An 8,090-nucleotide genomic window follows, 5' to 3' on the forward strand; every position below is an offset into this window, starting at 1 on the left:
ACTTTAAACTAACCAAGGATATGTGTCCAAAGAAACAATAGGAGATAGCCTATATATGTATAAAGTTCCATATGCTGCAGTAGTAAGTTCTCTTATGTATGATATGGTCTGGACAAGGCCAGACATTGCACATGCAGTGGGAGTTGTAAGTAGGTTCATGGACAACCAAGGTAAAGAGAACTACCAAGCTGTGAAGTGGATACTTAGGTATCTAAAAGGGACAACAACAAATGCTTTGTATTTTAGAGGAACTGATATTTTTTTAGAAGGGTATGCTAATGCAGATATGGCAGGTGACAAAGATACTCAAAGGAGCACTACTGGCTATGTCTTCACGATTGGAGGCACAGTAGTAAGCTGGGCTTCAAAGCTGCAGAAAGTGGTCTCACTTTCTACCACGGAAGTAGAGTATGTAGCAATGACGGAGGCAAGCAAATAAATTTTGTGGCTTCACAGATTCTTAGAAGAGCTTGGATTCAAACAAGACAATTGTATCTTGTACAGTGATAGCCAAAGTGCTATCCATCTTGCGAAGAACTCAGCTTTTAATTCAAGGACAAAGCACATTGAGGTAAGATATCACTTCATACCCACTCTTTTGGAAGAGGGACAACTAAAGCTAGGAAAGGTGCATACAAGTGAAAATCCAGTAAAAATGTTTACAAAGGTGGTCAATAAGGAGAAGTTGAGCTTTTGCTCATCTTCAATTGGCATTCAAGGATAAGAAGCCAAGATGGAAAGCAGTCATAGGTTTGGTTTGGAGATCAGTCTCCAAGTGCAAAGATTCTTAAGTATGGAGCCTGATTTACCCCTTGTAATTTTTTGTATTAAAAACACAAATTTGTAAGACCCCCATTATGAGGAGAAGCCATCATGCGTGAAAAAAAATCACTTGCCAGAAACCAAAATTTTCACGGCCATTCACCAGAATATTATGGCCGGACGACGGCCGAAAAGTGGTCGAAAAACAGTCGATCGTTTGGCCAGTTGGCCGATGGCCGGTAGTCAATGACTGGTGGCCGATGGCCGAATTCAATGGCCGGTGGCCGATGTCAAAGGAGGACTTGTCTTCTCAAGGGCGGCCACACATGGACGGATTGGAGGGTCCGATTTGGACTTATCTACACAAGGGCGGCTACACATGGCTGCCTCTCAATGAGAGAGGGCAGCCCTTTTGGCCTATAAAAGGAGGCCATTTCTATACACATTTCACAGTGTGAAGTTGATGCAACAAGGTGGGTGTGAGGTGGTGAGAGTGAAGCAAGGCGGAATCTCTATTAAGGGTATAATCCCTTTGTAACCTATTTCTTGTTTGAAGTACTAAAGCCATTAAGTGGCGGCTTTTCTGTGGATGTAGCCCACATTGGGTGAACCAAGTATATCGTGTGTATTCTCTCTCTCTCTCTCTCTACTCTATAATCTCTTATGTGTGAAAATTCTCACTCTCAATTAAGTAACCTACTCAATTATCTACTTAGCTACGTCATATTTCCTAACAAGGATATGTTCTTTACCTTAACTTATGCTCTCTTTTGGACATACCGAGTCGTGAACTAGTACTTAGTAAGAAGGCCCTTATGTTAAACCAAAGGTACGGATTTTGTGAGAAGGTTATAATCAGAGTGTGAAAGAAGTCAAATGGCGGCAACCAATTCTATTATGTACCCAAGGATTGGTTCAATAGAGTCTATGGACATATCCTCAAATACAACCCTCACAATGTCACCATTACCTCTAATGACTACGAGAAACAAAGGTGCATTGGTGACTTTGCCCAAGCACAACCAATGGTAATGAACTGGGTAGATACTTCTACAAAAATGATATAAACGAATGACATGCTCATGTAAACTGCTTTACTGGATTATCACCCAAGGATGTATCACGGGGGGAAGAATGGTACGAAAAGAAAGACGTGACTTTTAGTGCACAAGTTGAAGTTCTAAACTTTGACACGTGAGATGTGAACAAATATAGGTATAGAACCTCAGTTGTAGGAACCAAAAATTGGTTCATTGGACCCTTTCATATTTATGTATCTCCCTAGAAACACTACGTATCTTTTTGGTCTTCTGCGGTTATAAAAATTTGATTTTGATACAACACATATTGTCTTGAAGATATAATAATTGAGTTTGAATCTTGGTTTTATCATTCTAACTAACTTGAGTGATGGGATGTGCGTGTAGATGATTGACATCTTACCTCGAGATGATTGATATCTTACCTCGAGAGATATGGGTGGATATACTCTCTCACCTTATGGTGGAGGAGCATTTCCAAACTGGAGTGGAAGTAGAAAGACTTGTCACTACCACGCATAACGAGGAAGAGAAGAAAAGGTTGATGTCTACGGATTTCATTGTACCAAATACCTTCCGAGCTTGGTATCATTATGTTGCACGGAACCCCGAGTTTGAACCCCCTGAGCATAAACCCTCACCTATTGGGAGTATCGAGTGGATACAATTTAAATTGGGGTTGGAGATTGTAGTCACTAATTAAATATTGTACATAAATGCTTATGAACTTACCCTAAGACCAACAAAGGAAACACGGATGGCTAGAAACATACTTTCTTCAGTAATGGCTATAGGATGCTTTGACATTGTTATGTTTAATGTATGTGATCGGCAGTGTGAAAAAAATGACCTACATTCCTTTAGCCGAGTACCTTGAAAGTTATTCTTTGACTTATTTGGAAAGTCACTGATCTACAATCATACAATCATCGCAATGTAAAAATTTTATACAATGCCTACAATAGATCCCAGTGCCTTGCAGATTGTGCAAATATACATAGCTCAATGGGATGGGATACATCGGATGTGTTTCCAAAAGAATCTGCTTTCTTCGATGACTACTTCATGTACAGGAAGGCGATTATCCATACCAAAATGGAAGTACCTGTAACCAACAAATATCTTACTCAAAAATGGTATCACTCACACGCCAACGAAGAAATATTATAGCCAAAGATCATAAAGGATTATTGGAATCAACCATCATACATACTCAAAGAATGGAACAACTATACTCCATTGGTGGAGGGATGTCACAATGGATATTACCAAGTGTGTTATGTTAGAGCCATTAGGATTTATTAGAAACTTTCAAGATACTTTGTTGACCTTTTGAAAACTTAAAGTTTTGTGATATAGAAATTGGATTAGTTTATTTATTATTCTTTCTCCTATTTTCTTCTCATCTTATCTTTAAATGTCTATTCTATTTTATTTAGGAACTTTGAGCGGAATAGAATATTTTACTAAGTGTGACCTTGGTTGATATGGTGCAGTAAGTTACCATGCCTCCTGGAGGAAATCCGGCTGCTGCTAATGCAAATGCGTCTATTGTTCCTCAACACACGATCATCGATAGAGACATCGATGCTATGCTTCGCAAGTCTCAACCTAGAAATTTTAGCGGGGAAGACAAAGATGTAGGCAAAGTTCTTGAATATTGGATTGAGCGCATGAATGATTAATCACTTTGACTTAGCCCATTTGTCAGCAGTAAACAAAGCTATTATTGCTAAGTTCAAACTAGAGAAAACAGCCAAGCGTTGGTGGAGAGACCATTGCACAGAAAACAATGTTGATCCTAATACTGCAACTTGGGATTATCTAAAGACCCAGCTTAAGAAGAATTGTCAAAACAAGGTCTATCATTCAGACGACCGTATGAATGAGTTTCTTGACTGTACTCAAGGAACCAGAGATCTAGAATCATACTATCAACATTTCTTAACCCTTGTCAAGTATGCTCTAGCAGGGATGACTCAAGAGGTCAAGGTAACTTGATTCTTGTCAGGTTTACATGATCCTATGAAGACTAGACTCTAGAGTCTTTGCCTTACTAATTTTGCAGATGTCCTTGATGCACGTGAAACGCATTGAAATAGAATTATCTACTACTGAAAAGAAGAAACCAGAACCTGTCCCTATTCGTGAAATCAAAAGATCTCGTCCCAAGGAGGAACAAAGATCTGGAAATCCATAGCAAAGAAGAGAGAACTTATTATGTGTGAAAGTTAAACAGGATCATTTGTGCTACACTTGTCTTGATCCTAGTCATCAATCCAAAGATTGTCCATTTAACAATTCAAGCTTCACAGGATTGGTGGACAATTATGAACATAGAAACTTCAATCCAGATTGGAAATTTGAAAATCTTAAATCCAAACCATCGGTAATTCAGATGAACTTCATCAACAAAACTTTAACCAAAACCAGAGAAAACCTCAAAACCAAGGGAGTTATAAGCCAGGTAATCCACCTTTTGTTCGGAATGGACAGCCTGTGAACAATAACAACAACACGGATGTTAATAGTCGACCTTGTCTCGGAGGAGGAGGAGGAAATCAAAGACCTCAAGAGAAACCTCAAGTTAACAAAGCTCAAGGGGCTAGGGTGAAGGAAATCAGGCAAACACGTATGTTCATGCTGCAATTGAACATCAAGGAATGAATGAACAATTTTCAATAATTCAAACCCTATTGGAGTATCAAGATAACCATTTTACCTTATTAATTGATTCAGGAAGTACACATTCTTTCATATCTCCTAAGTGCATCAGAAAATTCATTTTGACTGCACACCCTGATACAGACCTTACAGCAGAATTAGCTATGGGTAGAAGGGTTAGATCTTCTACTTCAGTGGGTAACTTGAATTTTGTTTTGGATGTTCATAATACTTCTGCAAACTTTAGAGTTTTACCCATAGGAATTTACGATGGAATTTTAGGAATGGATTGGCTTAAAGCCAATGATGCTCACATACATTGTAAAGATGCTTTATTGACTTTCAAAAATGATCCAAACTCTAGGGTTACAGTTATTGGGAAACGAGGGAAGACTAAGATCAGACTAGTGAACTTTACCAAACTTATGAAGAGTCATAGGAAGAATGAGAGGATTTACGCACTAAAGCTCAACCCTAAGAGGAAGAAGATAGATTCAACTGAACCCGAATGGATAACAAAATTTGATGATGTATTTCTTGAAGAACTTTCACAGCTACCACCCAAGCGTGAGGTTGATCATGCAATAGAGCTTACTCCAGGAGCTCAACCAGTTGCTCGTAGATGTTACAAAATGTCAGTACTTGAATCCGCGGAACTCAAGAAGCAATTAACTCAACTCCTTGAACAAGGCTTTATTCAACTCAGCGTTTCTTCATGGAGAACTCTTGTCCTCTTTAATCGAAAGAAGGATGGTACTCTACATCTTTGTATGGATTATCGTAAATTGAACCAGATAAAAGTCAAGAATAAATATGCAATACCAAGGATTGATGAACTGCTTGACCGATTACATGGATCTTCTATCTTTACAAAGATTAATCTTAAGTCAGGGTATTACCAAATCCGAATCAAGGAGCAGGACATACCAAAGACAAGATTTATTACTCGTTTTGGATATTATGAATTTGCAGTTATACCTTTTGGACTTACTAATGCTCCTGCAACTTTTAATCATCTTATGACCGATGTATTTCAAGAGCATCTTGATGATTTTGTTCTTGTCTGTTTTGATGATATCCTAGTTTACTCAAGAAACAAAGAAGAACATGAACAACATGTGCGGCGAGTACTTGAACTTCTCCGTCAAAATCAACTTTATGTCAAACGTAGCAAATGCACCTTCTTCACTACTGACAAGGTGCAATATTTTGGATTTAATACATCCAAGGATGGTGTTTCGATTGATCCAAGTAAAATCAAAGCTGTCATAGCTTGGCCTACATCAAAATCAGTAAGAAGTACCTGGCTTTCTTGGTTTGACAAGATGATATCGTACATTTATTGGAGGATATGCTAAGATTGCATCTCCATTGACGAATACGCTTAAGAAGGCTAAAGTGTTTACTAGAATGAATGTGCTCAAGCTAGTTCTGAGAAACTCAAAGAAGCCCTGGTGAATGCTCCCATACTACAGCTTCCAGACTTCTCAAAGACATTCATTGTGCTCACTGATGCAAGTGGACAAGCAATTGGTGGCGTTCTATTTCAAGAAGGAAAACTAGTAGCTTATGAATCTCATAAGTTACGTATACATGAGTTAAATTATCCTACACATGACTTGGAATTATTGGCCGTTGTGCACGCTCTTAAAATATGCCGACATTATCTTCTTGGAAGGAGATTTGAGCTACATACTGACCATAAAAGCCTAAAGTGGATCTACACCCAACCTGACCTGAATATGCGGGGCAATGAAGATGGATGGAGTTGTTATGCGATTATGATTTTGAAATTGAATATAAACCTAGGAAGGAAAATCTTGTGGCCAATGCTTTGACCAAGAAGAGTACTGTAGCGGCTGTCACAATCTCTACTACTTCTTTAATTGACCTTATTTGAGAAGGTATGACTAATGACCCGTATTACTTAAGAATCCAGTACTTGATGAACTTAAATAATCGCACAGAGAACCAAGAAAGGCAAATCAAAGGCTTTCACGTTGAAGGTGATGCCCTTTACTTCGGTAATCGTCTTTGTATTCCAAATCAAGGTGGAATCAAACTTCATATATTACAAGAAGCTCATGATATACCTATAGCAGGACATCCAGGATACATTAAGACTTACTCTACTATAAGAAAGAGTTTCTTTTGGCCATGACTAAAGCACGATGTGTTGAGCTATGTTACAAGATGTTTAACATGCGAGCGTATTAAAGCTGAACGAGTTCGATACCCCGGTAAGCTTCAACCAATTGATGCTCCACACATGAAATGGGAATGCATATCCATGGATTTCATTACAGGACTTATTACATCTCATCGATATGACTCTATTTTTGTGGTTGTTGATATACTAACAAAAATGACCCATTTATTTCCAATCAAGACAAAATTTATGGTTAGATCTTCATGAAAGGTGTTTCCATGTATCACGGTTTACCTCGGCGGATAATTTCTAATCGCGATGCGAAGTTCACCTCAAATTTTTTGAAAGCCTTATTCTCAGCTACAGGAACCCAGTTAGCCTTTAGTACTGCTTATCATCTTCAAACTGATGGGCAAACAGAAAGGACAAATCAAATCATTAAAGACATGTTGAGGGCTTATTGTATGCATGAGCAAAGTAAATGGACTAGATATTTGTATTTGGTTGAATTTGCGTATAATTCCTCATTTCAACACTCAATTGGAATGTCTCCTTTTTAAACATTGTATGGACAAGAGTGTCTTACTCCACTCAAATGGACAGACCCTCTCATACGAGTTCAAGCATCCAAAGAAATGTTGGATAAAATGCAACTACAAACCCATCTTACACGATAGGATATTAAGGCTGCTCAAGATAGACAGAAGAGTTATGCTAATCCAAAACAATCTGCCATACTTTTTGAAAAGAGCGATAAGTTATGCTCAGTTTTCAATGTCGTCTGTTGCGTCTACTACCGCAAGGCTATACGTATCTATTATACGGAGTGGTGCAAGCTCTTCATCACCATCTTCATAAGCTCTTCTCTTGAGAAGAAGAAGAAGGACACACTCTCTCTCTACTTGCTTATTATCTTCTCTCTCATTTCACGGTGTACGCACTCTCTGGAAGCTTTGGTGACAGATACCTCTACGTAGCTCTCATCATCACTCTCTTACGACAAAGCAAGAAGTCTTTCGACAACCCCTAATCGATTCTAAAGCATGGTGAGAAGCTCTAAACTCCATAGCCATCATCATCATCTCTCTCTCTCTCTCTCTCTCTCTCTCTCTCTCTCTCTCTCTCTCTCTCTCTCTCTCTCTCTCTCTCTCTCTCTCTCTCTCTCGTAGTCACCCTCTCGGCGATTGTTTTTTCGCATACGAGTGCATGTATGGATTAACCGATACGTAGAAGTTGCCCCATGATTATTTTATCATGTTTAACAGGCTGATTTATGTACATGATGCGTGTATGGTCACGTGTGTGCATAAAAAGTGCTTTTTCTTTCACGTCATAAAGGCGGTAGGAACATTGTTTTGGTCATAAATCACAAACCACTATGCATCAGCCCGAACCCTTTATACCAGAGATAAAACACGTCATTTAGAACATTTTCTCTCTTGGTGTCATGTGAAAAACACGCACAAACTAAGAGA

Source organism: Adiantum capillus-veneris, chromosome 13 (assembly GCF_014529385.1).
Source record: "Adiantum capillus-veneris isolate H3 chromosome 13, ASM1452938v2, whole genome shotgun sequence".
NCBI lineage: Eukaryota > Viridiplantae > Streptophyta > Polypodiopsida > Polypodiales > Pteridaceae > Adiantum > Adiantum capillus-veneris.